Genomic DNA, 19,944 nt, shown 5'->3' with positions numbered 1-19,944 from the left:
AGTGGGTGGCTTTATCTGATGAGCATTCATAGGATCATAAAAAGCCACCAGGCAACAGAAAGAAGGAGCATTCTCGCTGATTTAAAAAAAAAACCCGACCCCGTTCTCCTGTATAACGCTTCTCGGTGGATGGGGTGTTTCTGTATGTTTCCGGGCAGGAAACATGAGGATTAAGCTATAGGATTGAAAGAATTTCCACTGCCACCATTAGAACCAGCTCTCAGCAGGCTCTGGCTTCCCTGGCTCCAAAGTCTCCTGCCCCTCCTCCAGGCTCAATAACCAGGTCCCCAAGGCCCCTCTGGAATCCCCCACCATCCCCTCCCCCCTGCCATCCCCTAGCACCAGGGGGACATCCCTGGGACAAAAGCTCCATTTGCATCTTAATGACAAGGGACCTGAGGGAGAGGGACTCTTGGGGTGTTGACTATGAATGAAATCACTTGCCCTGTAACACTCCATTCTTCTGCTTTCTGCAGCTTCCGCCAGCACCACCTCTGAGCTCTGTCTGCACCATGAAAGCCCAGCCTCAAAAACACCTAATTTGGAAATTATGTGCTGGCCTGGTCACCACTCCCCAGGCTGATGGCTTGAGGCTGCTCCTGGTCACTATGAAGCGAGCAGTTCCATACAGCTGATGGGCTGTGTCCCCTGGCTCTGCCTCCTTACAGCCAGGGCCAATTTCTGGCTCAGTCCTGGAAGCTGAACCCAACAGCAGCTTCGGTTCTGGGGCTGCTCACTGCGCTGGGGCGTGCAGGCCAGAACCAGCCCCGGGGGAGGAAGGCCACTGAGGCCCTGCGCCCCCCTCCGCCTGGGAGTGGCTGCAGAAGCAGACAGTGAGGAACTGGAGACTGCCCGAAAGCGATTAAAAGGGCAAAGCAAGGCTTCCTTAGCCTCCCTGTGGGACTCCCAGCTAGCTGGTGATACAGCCCAGACTTGCAATTAGAAAAACAACTACCTGAGCCAAAGTTCAGCTGGTTAAATCGTGTGTTGCCAAGTATTTAGCAATTTTCATGCATAAACACACATATCCCTGTAAAACACACACGTCTCTCTTTTTTTTAAATTATAAAATGATTTTCCGGCCCTCAGATTTTGATACACGTTTCTCTTACCGATTCTCCCATTCCCTGTCTCGCTCTCCTTCTTCCTGTGTCTGTGATCTCTGGCCACGCGGGTGACACTGAAGGCCAGGTGCAGGCCTACAAACATCACCGGGAAAAAAACGAGAAAAGGGTTGTGTTTCCTGCTTCTTGATGTTTGCTGATAGGGAAACACGACCCTTTATGGTTTTTGCTGGAGAAAGCACAGGGATCCCCCTTGTGTTAGCACACACACTTACTGCTTCCTCCAAATGTGTCAGCCAAAATGCACTCACTAACTTATTTGGAAGGACATGTATCCACTGTGATCCGCAAAAAAAAAAAAAAAAAAAAAATGCTGGTCCATCATAACCTATGCTGTGTGTGTACCGCCACAGACAAGCCCTGATCATTCGTGTGTGCGTTTGTATCCCTGTGCATATCCCTATGCACATGCCTTAGCACTTACTGAAGCTAAGGACAGGAAGATGCCCTCACTGATCTCACAAGCTGGGGATCGGGGATGAGGTGGTGTGGGAGGAGAAGAGGAGGAAGTCGTGATAACACATGGTGGCTTGCACTGTGTTAAAAGCAAGACAAGAGGGGCGCCTGGGTGGCTCAGTGGGTTAAAGCCTCTGCCTTCGGCTCAGGTCATGATCTCAGGATCCTGGGATCGAGCCCCGCATCGGGCTCTCTGCTCAGCGGGGAGCCTGCTTCCCTTCCTCTCTCTCTGCCTGCCTCTCTGCCTACTTGTGATCTCTGTCAAATAAATAAAATAAAATAAAATAAAATTAAATTAAATTAAATTAAATTAAAAAGCAAGATAAGAGATCCAATGGTGTCACTGATGCTAAGGCCCGTGTCATGGAATCTAGACTCAGGGGCGTCTGGGTGGCACAGTCAGTTAAGCATCTGCCTTCAGCTCAGGTCATGATCTCAGGGTTCTGGGATCGAGCCCCACATTGGACTCTCTGCTCAGCAGGTAGCCTGCTTCTCCCTCCCTCTGCCTCTCTCCCCTGGCTTGTGCTCTCTCTCTCTCTCTCTCAAAAAAATAAATAGAATTGAAAGAAAGAAAGAAAGAGAGAGAGAAAGAGAAAAGAAAAGAAAAGGAAGAAAAGAAAAGGAAGAAGAAGGAAACCTAGACTCAGTTACAGTTTTGGCTTCTCCCAGAAATGGAATCTTAAACGGCTCAGTCAGGGATCACCTCATTTCCCCAGTGAGGTATCTGCCTGAAGGACCTGTGCCGTTCCCTACAGGAGAGTGACCTTGCCACCATGGATCATTGGTCTTTTTTACTGGTTTACTGGTTTTACTGGTCTTTGCCAGTAAAACTTCCTTGTCCCACTCCCTTCTGCCTATAAACGTCTTTCATTTCATATATCTCCTTGGAGCCCCTTTCCATCTCCTTGATGGGATGCTGCCCCATGCATGAATCATTGAATAAAGTCAGTAAGATCTTTGAAGTGTACTCTGTTGAGGGGCACCTGGGTAGCTCAGTCACTTAACCGACTGACTCTTGATTTTCCCTCAGGTCATGATCACAGGGTGGTGAGATCAAGGCCTGCATCAGGCTCCACATTCAGCGTGGAGTCTGCTTAAGATTCTCTCTGTCTCTGCTCCTCTCCTTACTTGCATGCATACTCTCTCCCATTCAATAAATATATAAAATCTTTAAAAAATTAAAAAGCAAATAAAATGTACTCAGTTGCATTTTTGTCTTACTAACCCCTGTGATGAAAGTAAAGGCCAGAGGACTTCAGGTGGTTCCGTCGGTTAAGTGTCTGCCTTTGGCCCAGGTCATAATCCTGGAGTCCCAGACTCGAGTCCTCGTCAGGCTCCCTGCTTGGCAAGGAGCCTGCTTCTCCCTCTGCCTGCTCTGCCTGCTGCTCTCCCTGCTTGTCCTCTCTCTCTGTCTCTCTCTGATAAATAAACAAATAAAACCTTTAAAAAAAAAAAAAAGAAAGAAAGAAAGAAAGAAAGAAAAAAGAAAAGAAAAGAAAGTGAAGGCCATGACCCTGGCCTGTGGGAGAGCTTCACGATGCTGAGCAGCTGTGAGGGAGTAGCTGTACCTTCTTCCCTAACCCCCACCACAACCTGTCACAGTGAGGGGATTCACTTTTCTTTCAGGGCTTACATAATTGCTGAGCATCTAGAGCAAACCCGATCATTACTGACCAACATCCAGATTTGGAAAGCCCAGAAGGGCAGGCTTTGGGGGTCTGGTCCCACTGGGAGATGTTACAGCAGTTCCAAGTGTTGTCACACTGGCTTCTCAGGAAGCCAGGAAGGTGAATTCATCACAAGAAGGTAAATCTGCAAGGCTTCAGGGTCCATATTTGCAGACATGTAATGTTTACGAGGGGCCTGGAAAACTCCCTACCATCGTCATCATCTCCGTGTCTGTAAGGACCAGCCAGCTGGATGCACCTAATGATGGGGTTCCCTGGGAGGCTCTGGCTGGTAATGCAGAGCGGGTCTCCACTAGCCTCTGTCTGGGAGATCCCAGCTCTCCTCTGCAGGGAGCTCCCACAGCTCTCTCCCTCCACCCCCACAAAGCTGAACTCAGGGGCTCCACCCGCACCACATCAGGGAGCTTCTGGGGACACCCTCTGTGCATGATCAAACTCTGGCCAGATGCAGGGGTTGATGACTTTGTTCTCACTGGCTGGTAGAGATCAGGGACTCCCCTGGCAGACGGACATTACTTTGTGGGAGGTACACTCAGAGAGTGAAAAGATGGATTTTGGTCCTGCTCTGCCCCCAAGAAGCCTTGAAGAATGCTCTTGGCCTTCTGGATCCTCATTACTCTCACTTATGAAATGAGAGCATCAACACATAGGAGGCCTAGTAAATGCCTGCAGGACGGATCTGAGTGGACAACCGCAAATCCCTGAGTTCTTTACGGTCTATACACGGCACTTAGCATGTTCCCCCAGCAACCACCCTCCTGGTCCTGAGCCCAGGGCTGTAGGGCCTCCCCTCTCTGGAACTCTGAATGGAACCCTTTCCTCCCTTTTTTTCCTCCAAACTCCCTTTACCTCCCCCTCTTACTATCCACTGTGCCAGGAGGCCAATGAATCCCAGTTAATCCCCAAGTTCCTGCTGTACTAATTGCTTTCTTTCTTGTCCTTACTTGCCTTCCAACATGGGAGATGAAGCTTCATTTGGGTAAGCGAGCAGCTGTCCCAACAACAGGTAACTGGAAGGGAAACGGGGCACCTGTGCCTCAGTTGGTTAAGCATCTGCCTTTTGCTCAGGTCATGTCCCAGGGTCCTGGGATCAAGCTCCATATTAGGCTCCCTGCTTGGGAGATAGTCTGCTTCTCCCTCTCCCCCTGCTTGTGTTCTCTCTCTTGTGCTAACTCTCTCTCAAATAAATAAAATGTTTAAGGAAAAAAAAAAAAAAAGGAAGAGGCAAAGAATGCCTCCGGGACCAGAAACCAGCAAGTCAGGAAGCTCCCTACAATGGGCTGAATGGTGTCCCCCCAAACTCATGTCTACCCAGTGCCACAGATTCTGGCCTTACTTGGAAACAGGGCCTTAACAAAAGTAACTAGTTAAGGATCTCAATGGGAGTCTAACAGATTGGGGGGAGGAGGGGACCTAAATCCAATAGCTGGTATCCTTATGAGAAGAGGCAAGGACAGAGAGCGACATGGAGAGACACAGATGATGTGAAGACGGAGGTGGAGATTATAGCCAGGGGACACCATGAGCCATGAGAAGCTAGAAGAGGCCAGAGATCCTAGAGCCTTCAGAGGGAACGTGGCCCTGCGGGCACCTTGACTGCAGACTTCCAGCCTCCAGAACTAGGAGAGAATACCTTCCTGTTGTTTGAGACGACCTGTGTGTGGTATTTTGTTACTGAGGAAATGAATACGTTCCCCACGTTCCCTGGGCCCTACAGTGTTCAAGGCACATGGCTGGCGAATTCTGCAGAGGTCTGCCCACCTTCTGCCTCCCTCTAGAGACCCTCTCCCTGCCTGGGGCCCAGGGAGCCCACACAGGCTTGCAGCCATCCTACATGGTGAACTTTTCTTAGTGCATTTGGGAACCAAACAAAAGTCCTTAGAAAGAAAGGTCGTGGACATTGATTTCTCCAAGCTGCCTGCCTTGTTTTTCTCCAGGCCCTTCAGGATGCGATGTTTAAGTTTTCCAGCCAATCTCAGCCTGCTATGCAAGAGGACAGTATTCATTCGTTCACTCCTGCGTACCTCTACACATGCAAACATGATCTACTGACCGCTTCTCCCCACCAAGCATGTGCTCAGCACAGAGCATGGGAAGCACCCCTGCCCCTGCCCCTCCTGACTGTTCGATGACAAAGGGGCCATCAGTCCACCCTATTCTGTTAGTATTAATGACAATAACGTCCTGTCCTAACAGCTTTTGCATGTCATTTGATACACTGAACCCTGACCTGCTTACAATCTGCTTCTCAGTGAGCAAGGAGGATGTTGATAGTTCTGCAGCTCAGTCCCTCAAAGCTGTGAGCCCCTCAAAATACAGATGTATCAGCTCGGTTCGCTTCACTCATCTGTTTTTCTCAAGTGGTGGAGTAGAGCTAAGTACAGAGGATCACCAACTCAGCCTTTTGGGACCCAGAAATGGGAAGAAAGGACAAAAGGTGAAACTGAGGGAACTTTCGATGAGGCTACCAGAGGCCCAGCCACTGGGCACGGCGTGGGGCACTGGCTGGGTGTGGTGGGACATCGGCAGGGTCCCTGGCAGGCACTTGGTTTGTGGTCTGTGGAGAAATAGCCACAATGCTCTGGGAGCACGGATTTCTCATCCATGCATCAAGAGTTAGTCCGGGTCCCTAAGATTCTTGACGTGCTGGGGTCTCTCCAGTCTATGGTAATTGCTGGAGAGACTTTCTTTTCTTTCTTTTCTTTTCTTTCTTTTTTTTTAAAGATTTTATTTATTTATTTGAGAGAGAGAGAAAGCACAAGAGGGGGAAGTATCAGAAGGAGAAGCAGACTCCCCACCGAGCAGGGAGCCCGATAAAGAACTTGGTCCTGGGACTCCGGGATCATGAACTGAGATGAAGGCAGATGCTTAACCAACTGAGCCACCCAGGTGTCCCACTGGAGAAATTTTCTAGCTTGACTTAGAATACAGGGGATTTTAAGGATGAGCAGAAGACAGTGTGTCCTCTCGTGTTATTACTGTGTAGTCAGGGGCAAAGGATTCCCCTAATCACAGTCCCACCATGTGCAGTGCAATGGACTGGTACCCAAGCCTGGAGAAATAAGGACTTCATTCCCCTTCCTCAAGGAAATTGCCATTGACTGGGGAAACAGAGTAGTCAACAAGCAATTATAAACATTACAATATGGTGTGATAAATCTTACACTTCATGTTATGGAAATATAGAAGAGAGGTCCCTAGCCCAGGCTGGTGGGATCGTGGAGGGGCAAACCAGGGAAGACTCCCTGGAAGAGGTGATGTCTGTGCTCAGTTTTAAAGGCTGATGACTAGAAGTTAGCCTCTAAGGCCAAGGGCTGGAGCATTCAGGCAGAGAAAGCATCCTCAAAGGCTGGATATGGTACAGTGAGCACAGAGGACCGACAAATGTCAATAGATCCATTTGCTTTTCTCTTCCTTGTAACTGCCCCCTCTTCCATCTCTCATCCACAGTTTACACCCACTCATCACCCTCTGTTCTCTTCTGTTCTCTTTCTCCTCCATTCTCTGCAGATGAGAAGATGAATGTCATCTAGTGAGTTTGGAGCTAGTGAGGGAGCAGAAGAGAACACCAGTGTGGGGAGACTGGAAAGGTGTGTCCCGTGTCAGCCTCTGCTGCTAACACCACGACTACAGCCTTCCCTGTCTCCTTTGGCCTTCCTCTGCCCTCCCGTGAAATCCCTATTCCTTCACGGTGCATGCCACCCGTCTATAACCTCGTTATCTGTCCCTGTCAGGGCCACTTCCTAGCTTCACGACGACTCTGGCACCTAGTTCCCTGGCCTGCACTCCAGCCCCAGTCCTGCCATGGACTTGGGCGGAATCCACGTCTGGAACTTGGCCTCTCAGCTCCTTGATGGCCTCACCTTCAAGGACACCCTCCCTTTCGGTCACTGTTCTCATGGTTGCACCCTGGACCTTGTCGTTACCCAGGACTGCTCTGCTCCTCTCATAATCAGAAGCCGAGTTATCCCTGCTCTGTGACCACAGCTGCCTCCGTGTTCCAGCTCATGCTCTCAGTCCCTCCAAGTATACCAGGTCTCTGACCTCATCAATACCACCGGGTCACTGCTTCCAGTCCCTCGTGCCCCATCCCCCCAATATCCGCTGCCCTCTCTACCAGACTCAAGTTCGTGGCCCAATATTCAGATACTTTATACCAATATTCTTAGTTGCCTTGCTTCATGATCCTTAAATCCTTGGCTTCTCCCTTCCCCTTATCCTCCACAGCTGATCACTCACCAAATTCTACTGAATTTTAAATAATTTTGCAAATCACTCCTGTCTTTCTATCTCCACTACCCCACCTCAGTCCAGGCCTCCAGCATCACTATCCTGACAACCAAAAATCCTGCTAGCCACCCTTCTTTTAATCTTGCTTCTGTCGCATCAGCTCTCCCACAGGGCAGCCTCTATGATTTTTTTTTTTAAGATTCTATTTATTTATTTGACAGAGATCACAAGTAATCAGAGAAGCAGGCAGGGAGAGAGGGAGAAGCAGGCTCCCAGCTGAGCAGAGTGCCTGATGGAGGGCTCAATCCCAGGAGGACCCTGAGATCACGACCTGAGCAGAAGGCAGAGGCTTAACCCACTGAGCCGCCCAGGCGCCCCCCCCCCCATGATTTCTTTTTAATGCAAATGAAATCAGTTGAGTTATTCTCTGGCTTAAAGCCCAATTTTTATAATGGCTTCTTGCCCTCAGGGTGGAGTCTTCACAAGGCTCTGGAGTTCACAGTCTGGCCCTGCTACCTTAGACCTCAGCCTGTACCGTCCCCAGCTCAAACTCCAGGCTTCAGCCCTCAGTCTTTTGGGTTCCTTGACTACTGCATGCTCTGAACTGAAGTTGATGACAACAGGGTATGGCCCAAGGGGACCTGAGGCTCTGCCATTCTCTCTTGCTGTAGGACATTGGGTTCTTCCAAAACTAACATTCTTGAAGTCAGGTCCCACCTTGTCTGTTTTCCTCTTCCTGCAGTGATGCCTTTCTTCCCTCCAGAAGAGAGATGGAATTTGGAGCATAGACTGGGAAGGATCCTATGGACATTTCAATGCCCCTACTAATTACAATGAGAATAATGAAATGAATATTTATTGAGAGCTTACCATGTGTCAGGTACCAGGCTAAGCACTTTTTACGCACAATTTATTTACTTTCCACCAGCCCTATGAAGTAAGTGTCATGGTCACCCCTATCTCATGGAAGAAAAACCTGAATCTCAAAGAGTTCTAGTAGCATGACTGGTTACTGGCACATAGCTGGTTACTGGCAGAACGCAGCTCTGAACCTCTGTCGGTCTGGCTTCCAAGTTCATCCTCTGAATCACTTTGTTATACTGAGTAGCTAGATGGGCAGGGGGTGGGTATCTCATTTTTTAAGAAGTGATTTTGGGAAAGGTTGGTTCAAATTGTTACTACTTTCAAAGGGTGTCAGGTAAATTATGTTTATCTGTACCTTTTAAGCTCAGGATCATTCCTGTTCCCCAAACCCTAAATCCCAGCTTCAAAGCAAACCATCCAGAGCTCCAAAGACAGACCCCAATGACTATTCCATCCTGCTTGTCCTCAGGTCCCCAGGCAGACCCAGACCAACACATTTCTAAGTGTTTCCTTGACAGCTCACCTAGCACCTTCTTCCCCATGTGTGTGTCTGATCGAAGCAGGTTCCCATATGCAATAACATCCGACTTCCATGCCCTGCAACAACTGTGAACAATTTCCCGCCACAGTATAATGTAACCTGTGGCTGCAGGTAATCAGAGGATGCTGGGTGAGGATGAAAGAAAGAAGGTAAGAAGCATCTTCCTGACCACTGACCCTGCCAGACACTCTTGCTGGGCTTCAAGTTAATGTGGCCGAGGGGAAATAAGCCATCGCCCACCCACTCACTCACACTCGCCCATGCCACAATTTAAGTAAGTGGCTACCAAGTGCTCAGCATTCCTTTCTGCTCTAACAGGTTCTGGAGACACATGAAGCAGGCTCTGCTTCAGGGAGCTATCAGTCCCGTAGGGAAGACAGGAAATGCACAATCGAAAGATTAGCATTGAGCATTCAGAGAGCAGTACAAGAACAGAGCACCAGAGTTTCCTCGAGGCCGTAACTCTAGTCCTTCCTAGCTCCATGAGCCTGGGTAGTTTCACGCAGCCTCTCTGAGCCTCAGTGGCCACATCTGCAAGATAGAGGTTGTAACAGCTACCTCTGTGGCTTGCCATAAGAATCAGTTGGGGTAGGGCCAGAGAAAGTGATTTACAAATGCAAGAGATTGCTATGGCCTCAGGGGCTTTGAAAATTAAAAAGGAGTTCCAAAGGCAGAGTATTACTACTTCTCCACAGGGAGCAAGACGAATCACTAAAAGTGTTTTAAAATGCAAGAAGACCTCATGATCGTCTTGCCTTGGATGCTTTCCCTCTGCTAGCTGCAAAAATCCACTTCTCAGTTGTCACTTTCTCAGTGACATCCACCCTGACCACCATATTTAACAAGGCAAACTTCCCTCTCCTCTCAGCCCAAAGCGCACCCTATCCCAGAGCCCTCATCAATTTTCTCTCTTCTCAACTACTGACTGCCTTCTCGCACACTCAGTCACTTACATTTTATATTTATTGCACACCATCTGTCTCCTCAATGCAAGTTCCAGGAGGGCAGGGATCTTTTTTTTTTTTCCTTTATTAGTGGGTTTGTGACCAAAATGAGTGCCTAGTATCCAGCTCGGTAATTTGGGTTCTGTGAAAGAACAGAAAGTGAAATGCATGCAGAATGGCAGCCACAGCTGAAGACATTCAGGGAGGAGTGAGCATGGGAAGACAGAAAACAGGGTTCGGATGTCGGCAGCCTGTCGGGTAGAATGAGGGCTGAGAGGCGTGTGACCATCATGTGTGAAACACGAGCACTTTCAAATCTCAGAACAAAACCAGAGGTGCGCCTTGAAGCTCACTAGAGGCAGCTTGAGTCCAGTCAGAGGAACCCAGCTTCTGCTCGGACAGTGAAGGGACTCCCATGTCATTGGGGCAGGAATGGGTGAATGACTTCATGGAGAGTAATCTCAGAGTGTGTATTCATTTTCTACTATTAAGTAATAAATTATCCCCAAACTCAGCAACTTAGCACAACAAAATCGCATTATCTAAATGAATTTCTGTGGGTCAGGAACTCAGGCAGCTCAGTTGAGTGATTCTGGCCCAGGTCTCTCAGAAGGCTGTAACTAAGTCCTTGGAAGTGGTCACGGTTATTTGAAGGCTTGCTGGGGAGGAAAGATCTACTTCCAAGACGGCCCATTCGCATGGCTCTTGGCAGGAGGCTTCAGCTCCTTGCCATGCAGACCTTCCCATAGGGCTGCCTGAGTGTCCTGACATGGCAGATGGCATTCCCCAGGACAAGTGATCCAAGAATAAGGTGGAAGTCATGCACCTTTTCCGACCTATCCTCAGAAGTGCCGATCTGTCATTTAGGTATTGCCCAGGTGGTACACAGGTCTTCCCTATTTCATGTAGAAGGAGGTAACATAAAAGTATGAATACCAGGAGGTAGGGAGTATTGGGGGTCATCCTGGAAGGTGGCTGCCACATTGTAAGTAAGGAAGGATCCAGAATGTACGGATGGCAGCACCAATCTAGGGAAAGCAGTCGTCACCTCTTACACCTTCCTCTAGCTCACCAGAGAAGACTGGCCAAAAGGCAGACTTTGTGCCATTGGTCATCGAGAGCAATCTAAACCTTCAGTTATATACACTCTCCAAGGAAAGGTGTGTATGGAAATATCTTTGCTCCTTTGGGGGGCCTGACATCCTCTGCTTGGAACCTTAGATGCTAGGCTCTGCTTGTCAACACAATTCTCTTATTGATCCTGCCATAAATGAACATAAGAACAAATCAGAATCCAAGAAAGGAAGGACTACTTGACCTGAGGAAGAAGACCAGGGAGGGGAACACCTGCCACGCCCTTGGATATCTTCTATCTTCCCTAAACAGTAAAGCTTCATAATTGTTCAGAAAGAGATGCATCAATTAGCAAAGAGTCTTCACCAGTGAAGGATTCAAAGAAAAGGAAAAGAGCCAAAGAAAGGGAACAGCTTTCAGTATTGGAGAGTCCTAGGGCCAGAAACTATAACGTTACATCCCTATCTTAAGCAGGAACATCCTTCACCCAAAACATGGATGGTACCTGCCTCTGTCATTAATGACCCCAAAAGATGGAGAGCACGTATTTGTTCTGAGGATCTTAACGTGAGGTTCTTTGGGATTTTCAACCATGGTAGAAGAAAGGAAAGTTTCCTTGTCCTTATGCACTGCTACTTTCTCCTTATTTGTGATTTTCAATAAAAAGTGGCCTATCCCAGAAGGCACCATGTCATGTTACAATGCCAATCAGGAAGGCTCCACCTGAACAAAACAATGGGTGCCAGAAGGGTGGGGGTGGAGGATGGGCAGAATGGGTGAAGGGGAGTGGGAGATACGGGCTTCTAGTAATGGAATGAATAAGTCATGGAGATAAAGGGTACAGCAGAGGGATTATGGTCAACAGTATTGTAATGGTGTTGTATGATGATGAGACAGCAGCTACGCTTGTGGTAAGCCCAGTATAACGTATGGACCAGGGACTAGAGCTCCTTTCTCTTGCCGAAGAGGAGTAAGAGCTTCTGGCTGGGGAGTGCCAAAGATTGCGGTGCAGATAAGTGGAGAGCATAAGAAAGAAACGTAAGCTTGAATTTTGTGAAAGTTTTAAAAACATGCTTCATTTCAGAGATGTAAAATCCGGTATCGAGTGAATTCAAAAGGAAAGCAGCTACAAATGCTCCCCCTGGAGTTCCTTAATAATACTAATAACAATTACTACAGTTAAAATGTAGGGAGTGCTTACTTTTGCCAGGGACTCTAAAACATCTTGTATCTATTGCCACAAGTAACCATCGGAACCCAGCAATCTCAGTATCTCGGTATTCGCGTTCCCACTTAGAGATGAGAACCCCAGGCAACAGAGGTCAGCCAGTTGGCCTAAGTTAACACAGCTAGTAGGTATCACAGTCTGGATTCAGATCATGGCAGGCTTGCTCCTGAGCGCTCAGGCTTAACTATGTTGTATTTTAAGGGCTAAAGGAAGGGACCAAATGCTGGTAAGTGGCGTTCATAAAATTCATGGTGAGGTTCACCGACAGGCTAGAAGTCATCCAGTCTATTGGGAGGTGAGCCCCATTATCTGGTCATTTCAGTAGAGCCTTAAGTGCTGTTGAATCTTAGAAATTCCAAGATAGCGGGCAACAGATAAAAGTTCTTTTGTTTTGTACCCAAAGAACCTGATGCATAGGTCAAGGGCCTGATCCAGGGGCACCCAGGCCTCTACTGCCTCTGTCTAGCAAAAAAGCACCAAGCAGCTAGTCCTTCCAATGGGCCTGACTTACTCCCGCATCTCTGCAAGATCCCAGGCAGGAGATCCTCTCCGCTTGCCCTCAAATCCAGCCCCTTTGTCCTGGAGATATGACAAGTTTTCAACCTGTGGCAGTGAGAAAGCAACACCAAAAGACCACAAGGTGGGCAGAAGTCTGAGTTACATCCTTTGCAACAGTTCGGTTCACCTCGAAGAGATGAACCTTCCCCAAGGAAGCCAGCCCTTCTGTGAATCCACATCTTCTCCTGCCCTCCCTCGAACTAGCAAGACTCAGGTGACTCTGCCTCCTTCTGCTCCTGCCCCCTTCTCCTCTGTTCCCATTGCTTGCTGAGGTTCATTTCCAGTGCACTGTGCCCAAAGGAGTGAGACCAGCCACGGAACAACTTCTTAGATGATCCTTGACGTTAAGAATGCCAAGAATTTATTGCACCCATTCTTCTCCCTCTGCTATCTCCTCCTTTCCTGGGCTCATGTGGAAAGATTGCTGTTATTTCAGTTTATCAAAGAAAGTGCCTTCTTAGTCCTATTCTCCATCCTTTCTTATTCTTCTATTACAGAGAGGGCAATTGCTTTAGCATGGGACAGTCTGGCTTTGAGTCTCCCCCTGCGTATTGGCCCTGTGACCTTGTACAAGCCACTTACCTCTCCATACCCACCTCCACACAGAGGAAGCTCTGGGGAAAGAGGGATAACAACAGTGCCTACTTCGTAGCATTGTTGCAAGACCAAGAGTCGATATAAAAAACACACGGCAGGGGCACCTGGGTGGCTCAGTGGGTTAAAGCCTCTGCCTTCGGCTCAGGTCATGATCCCAGGGTCCTGGGATCGAGCCCCGCATCGGGCTCTCTGCTCAGCAGGAAGCCTGCTCCCTCTCTCTCTGCCTGCCTCTCTGCTTGCTTGTGATCTCTGTCTGTCAAATAAATAAAATATTAAAAAAAAAAAAACCACACACGGCAAGCGCTTGGAACAGCACCCTGCACGCAGCAAGTGCACAGTAAACATTAGCTGCTAGGATGATTAGGGCAGCAGTGGAATGCCTGGTGAGCCTGGCCCCTTGTTGGAAGCAGCCCTTCTAAGGAAGCTTGAGACTAAGCCACTTTCTCAGACCAAGGGTTCCCAGGGAACTGCTAGTGATGTTGCTCCCTGGAGTAACAGGAAGGAGAGAAGGCAATTATACAGCGTGTAATGAAAATAATTTCAATTCTAATGCCTTTCTCCCGCTGAGCCACTTAGAATCCAAACAATGACAACAAGGCAGGGGTGGAAATGAGCAGGGCAGGCACGTTCTGAAGGAGCCCAGTGATGGGTGGACAGGCCCCAGGACTCACTTTGTCTCGCAGATATCTGCAGGGGAGAGTTTTTGGGGCTATGGCTGCTGCTCTGTGCCGAGCCACAGCTCCCCAGAATGCCCGGCTGCCCAGGCTGGCTATGGGCCTATTGATGTGCCCTTGGGGGCTGAGTCTGCTTGACTTCACCTCTCATCCTCTGTCTGGGAGCAGGCTGACATCACTCAGAGTGCTCCAGGGAGAGCCAGAGGTCCTCCCCCTTCCCCTACCCATCATTGTAGACAGCAAAGAATCCCCATCTCCTCTTGGAAATCGTGAACATCAAATAACAGCAAATTGCCCAAACTGCTTCAAACTGATATTCATGTGAATATATATACATATGTATTTAACATCCCCCTTTTCCAGGAACCCCCAAAGAGATGGCTTCTCGTCAGCTCCCATCCCCATATACTGCCCCTCACACTCTCAGGTCCTTGAGTCTGGGGCACTGCAGCAACACAGCCTCTTCCACCTAGGGGAGAAGGGAGTCCCCAGGTCCCAGTGCGTCATCTCTGGCTCCTCCCTGAATGCTAGAGCCAGCGGGAGCCTCTTCTCTGCAGAGAAGCGTTCCCATATCTCCTAGGGAGAGAAGTGGCTGTGCCTCCCCAGGGGACATCCCAGCTGCCAAAGGTATTGATTTAACCCATTTATCAAGTGGAAGTGAAAAGGACAAGAAGAGGGGAAACTTATAGTCCAGAAGGGCGAGTTTCTCCCCTTTCTCTGGACCCAGACTAGAACAAACCCTGTGGCTGAATCTTGTAGTTTTACTCCTCCTCCCACATGGACTGACACTATAATCAAGCTATTTTCCACACCTATGCATTTAAATAATATGATTCTATTGTTTAAAAAAAATAAGAAAGCAATCTTCAATTACAATGGTGATAGGGACAGCTGAGAGGCAGGGATGTATTAATGTTGGATTCTAACACGATTACGGTGATTTAAAAGGCTGGAGAGAATATCAGCCTACCACCCCAAACTGGTAAATAAGCAACTTGCACAGCCTGGGTGGTTCCATTTAGTGTCCTGGAGAGCTGGAGAGCTTAGGCATAACCCCAAAGCCGAATCTTGGAGTCGTCCCAGGATCATAAGAGGCCCTACTGGGGGCAAGGGAAGGGAAACACAGTGCTGGATTCAGCTGAGAGAGGCCATATACAGCTAAAGGTTACCTACCGAGGAGCCTGGTTCAGCTCACACCAAGCTGTGCCCTTCCAGCTGCCTGCGGCTTCCAGCTTTTCGGCTTCCAGCTTTTCCTAGACGCAGGATGCTCTCCTGCTAAGCAGAGCTCCCAGCAGGATGGAGAAGCTTTGGCTGCCAAGCCCAGTCCTGATGGCTTGGGACTGGAAAGCTTACACCACTCCTTTTTGGAGCACTTTGGTAACAAGAGAGAGATCACCATATTCTAGACTAAGAGAAAAACTGCCCTGTTTAGGGATGAGGAGAATCCAGAATGACCTCTGAGGAGCCCAGATAATCTAAGGATTTAACATCCTAGTAACAATGTCCCAGGGGAAATGGGACTGACTAGGTAGCATGCTAATTCTTTCCAAGACCTCAAATCTTAGGTTACTGTGACCTTTGATATGCAGCCTAACTCTGGGAGACTCGTTTTGGGGTTCTGACATTATAAAACCTCAACATCCATTCGCCTCTCGTTTCTGAGGGGCCGAAACACCTTCACTGCTGGAGAGTCATACATATTCAGCTACAAGGGAGGTAGACATGGGGGGTTGGCAGATCAGAAAACATGAGTCACTAGAAGGGGCAGCGTTGGCTCAAGGAAGTCTCATTATTCTTCCCCTCTCCCGCCACTGCCAAACCTCTCACAAACTCTGCTATTTTCATAGCCATGCTTCTTCCTCAACACCAAAATACAACTTTCACTTGCAGGGAAGATAAAGATAGCTCTTCCCAGGCCAAATCCACATGTCTTTCCCCTTATACTTATACATACATTTCCCCTTATACAACAGAGACCTCAGACCAGTCTAGCTTCAGCACGTCAATCCCAGGTGAATATGAGACTACATTTTTTACGAGACCCTGAGTTCCCTTTGTTTCCCCTGGTTGAAGGAGGAACACAGGGTTTTTCTCAAGTTCAAATTCTCCTACATCATTGCATGTTCTAGATAGAGATAATCCAACCTTGTGAGTAAAGTTGGAAAACTGACTAGCCCATGAGCATCATCCCTGGCCTTATTCACCCCTACAAGCTTGCTAGCTTAAAGAGCCAAATCAATACAGCCAATATGTCACAGCAAGCAGAGCACAAGTAGCTACCAGCCTTGGGGAACATGACGTGCTACTAAGCTGAACTAATCACTCCTTGGCATTTCAGGAGCAGTTGGGATAGCAGACCACAGTACATACATAATGAAAGACAATAATTCCCCCAGAAGGGGTGGGCAAGAGGAACACAATGGGTTGGCCCCCAGGGAAGGGCAGTTACTATTTACACAGGTCAACATAAAGCCATATTGGTGATTCCTAGAGCCCAAAAATCTGATTTAGAAATAAGAAAATACCAGGAGGCTCTTGGAGGAGAGGAGATCCGGCTGCACACTTTATTTCAGCAAAGGGACTGAATCCGGGGGTGGTCCCTCCATCAACAGCCCCACGCCTGAAGAACTTAACATGATAAGCAGCAGGAGGCAAGAGTCAGTTATAAAGGCCTGAATCATGTTCCCTGTAGTGAAAGTATGAACTTTCATGAGCAATGATTTCTTAACCAGCGTACACATGAATCACCCAGAAATATTGTTAAAATATACATTCCCGGGTCTCAGCTTGAGGTTTTCATTTAGCAGTCCTTTAGAGAAGAACAAAAAAATATCCATTTTTATCCAGCTTCCCAGGTGATTCAAAGACAGGGAGTTCCTTAAAACGAACAACCATTAGAGAAATCCTGCCCCAAACCCATATAACAAATCAGAATCTTCCATTTCCCAGTACCATTCATCCCCAGGCTATGCGAAGAAGGTAGCAGGAACTGAGAATGTTTTTCAAGAGACCAAGGCTGGGGTTACCATGGCCCTGCCTCAGCTCTAGGTCTAACCCTCTCAAAGATCTTCCCTGTCAGATACCCAATTTCAGAGACAGCATCAAATCCCTACCATCACCCGCATCCCCATCAGATATGCCAGGAATCTTGAACATGAAGCAAAGAAGTCAAATGCAGGGACCCAGCAAACCAGCCTACTAAGTTCTCTTGCAACTGGTCACATTCACCAAGGCCTCTCTTTCTGTCCACCCTCCTCACACAGCAGCAACAGGGGAAACCTGAGAAGAATGGATTCCTTTTCAAGTGGTCCTAATGCTGCGGGATGAATTGGGGACAGGCTGAATATTTGCATCCCAAGGGGAAGAATCAGTGATCACCTACTTCCTGGGAAGGAGCCAGGATTAACCTGAAAGGTTTACATCCTGGTCAAAAATCCAGAAATGATCCGATCTGCCAAAGGAACTGGAGAGGGATCCTCAAAGTGCCTCGCACCTCTCCAACCTCAGGAGCCCCCAGCACAAAAAGTAGTGGGGTGCCAAGTGGGGCAGTATTACTCGCTCAGATAGCTTCCCTGTGGCTGAGAGCCAGGGCCTGTCCCTACGGAGCTGCGAGCTGCGGCGCTGTGACTTGTGTCCATGGCGAAGCCTGTTGTGTATACGCAAACGCACTCTCTTACCTCTGTTCTTCAAGAGGAACCACTCACAGGCTGCCTGTGCAGACAAGGATGTGGATGTGCTCCGTCTGGCTCTTAGAGCTGCCTCTTGTCTCCCCACATGAGCCTATCGAGGCTCTTGGTCCATTCCACAGTCGAGCAGTCACCCTCCACTACTGCCCCAAACGTCACCCCCATTCCAAGGCCGAGATGGGTCCGAACCCCAGCCTCCCCCCTCTACAGGATCTCAAACGGAGAGATGGCGAAGGAGAACATAAATTCAGTACCAAGGACAGCGGCACACAGGGCGTGGGAGAGTTCAGGCAGAATCGGCCTCTCCCCAATCCTTGGCTTCTGTCCTCAGAAACTGAAAAGTCTCAGGTCCCGCAAATGTAACTTGCCAAGAACAACCCTCTCCCTCCGAGGCAATCAGAAACTCTGGCCGCGCGCCCTGGGGTCCCGGGTTCAAAGTGCCCTCCCGAGATCGTCTGGAACCCGCCGCCCTGTGAAGCCTCCGCTCGGCAGGGCTGGCTCTAGGCGCTCCCCGAGGAGGCTGCCTCGGCACCACCCGCCCATGCCCGGAGCGAGGATTCCCGCCCGGGCCGCGCGAGGGACACCGAGAGGGAGGCAGAGGTGATGGCAGCGCTGTGTTCCTGTCGCCCCCAGGGCAAGCGGCCCAACGGAGAGTCTGTGGAGAACCGGGTAGGTCCCTGGCAGACGGCAACAGAGTGGCGGGACAAACTTCTGCTCCCAGTTGCGCCACCCTCCGAGCTCCCTCCTCCTCTCCCTGTGACCTGCCTGGGTCCTGGCCGCCTGTCGCTCCGTCCTGCACGGGCTTACCTTCAAGCCATAGGGCGCCCAGGGGCAGAGACGGCGCCGGCTGCTCGAGGCTTCCAGCTCCCGCCGCATCCACGCCCCGCCGCCCCTCTGGCAGCCGTCCGGGCCGCCGCTCTCCTCGGCGGGTCCCTGACTCCCGGCCCCGCCGCGCGGTTCAGAGCCCCGGCGGGCAGGTGCTTGGCCGGCTCCTGCCCGCGGGGAGCAGTGAACCGGCCGCGGCGGGGCGGGGCGGGGCCAGGCACGGGGCGGCCGTGCAGCGCAGGGACGAGGCGCGGAGGCGGCGCGGTGCGCGCGGGAGGCGGCGGGTTACCGCACTAAGGCTGGACAGCTTTGCCGTGCCAGAGCACCAGAGCGCTGGAGGAGGGGCGGGGCCGCCTGGCCACGGGGCGCCACCGGGCCCCGCCCCTGGGCCCTGCCCCTGGGCCCCGCCCCTGGGCCAGGCCCCGCCCCGCCCCACTGCAAGCGGGTGTGTGGGCTCTGTGCGCCCCGGCCGGCGGGGAGCAGCGGGCGGGCAGGGGATGGAGTCAGCCCTGGCTTCGAGGCAGATGGGAGCCTAGGCGGAAACTGATTGGTCACTGCCCATTGCGCTCGCCCCTTATCCCCAAAGTGAGACCCTGTAAATTTAGGGCTGCCAGTGACCAAGCATCCTCATCGTCTGCTTGTCATTTCCCTCTGAGAAGTCAGAGGATAACGGTTGGGGGAGGTACGGCCCATCCAGCGAGTAGTGTAAGAAGGAGCGGTCAGTGTTGGTTCACAGACCTCTGGTCTTGGAACCCCTGGGGTCAGTTCTGTTTGTTGCTTGACTCTTTCAGGGGAAAGCCTGCTTGGAGTTGACCTGAAGTGGAAATTCAAAAAAGGGCCTCTGGGGTTCCACCTCGCCCCTGACTCCAAAGGGAGGTGGAGTCTTCAGCAATCAGTCTTTGACTGTCCTTCCTTTGCCAAGTGCTGTGTCAGATCCCAGGGCTACAGAGAGGAATAAAACCAGGTCCCTGCTCTCATGCAGAGGAGACCTCCAGGAAACATACCACAGCACCACAGGACCTGCGGTTTAATGGGTGCTAGGGGGCACAAGCAAGGAGACCTCATGGGGACTGGAGCTGAAAAAGCAATACGCTTTCCCAGCGGAGGTGGGGGGGCAGAGGGTGGGGAGAAGGCAGCACTGCTTTCCAGGCAGAGGGAACAGCATAGGGAAAGAACTGTGCGTAGCAGGGAGTCAGTCCATCGCTGCTGGCATCAAGCCACTCTGAGCCACAAAGATTAGGTTTGTTATTTCTTCCAGTGACCCACATGATCACAGAGGGACTGTGCACTCTTCTAACTACCCACCCTCAACACTCTAGAAGGGGAAACTGAGTCCCAGAGAACTGGAGTGCTCTTCCAGATTCCACAGAGATCCAGAGCTGGGCCAGTCTCCCATGTACGAGGTGCCCATCAGCACTTTCCCCAAATACAGCCATCTCTGGAGGCGACTGGGGA

General features: G+C 50.1%; 1 protein-coding gene across 3 annotated transcripts in view; it reads right to left on the bottom strand.

Annotated features, from left to right (window-relative positions):
• DRD2 (dopamine receptor D2) overlaps positions 1–18,636 on the bottom strand; it is a 61,417-nt gene extending 42,781 nt beyond the window's left edge. For 2 of the 3 annotated variants that reach the window (XM_046016341.1, XM_046016343.1), the window contains exon 1: positions 18,472–18,636. The gene's annotated coding sequence lies outside the window, so the exon portion shown is untranslated. Of the gene's footprint in view, positions 1–17,655; positions 17,726–18,471 lie in introns of those variants that run through there. The other variant, XM_046016342.1, reaches the window with a different exon arrangement.
• Between the last annotated feature and the right edge of the window lie 1,308 nt (positions 18,637–19,944).

This window comes from Meles meles, chromosome 8, assembly GCF_922984935.1.
Source record: "Meles meles chromosome 8, mMelMel3.1 paternal haplotype, whole genome shotgun sequence".
Lineage (NCBI taxonomy): Eukaryota > Metazoa > Chordata > Mammalia > Carnivora > Mustelidae > Meles > Meles meles.
The sequence above is the reverse complement of the archived record's forward strand: the minus strand, read 5'-3'. Positions and strand labels throughout refer to the sequence as shown.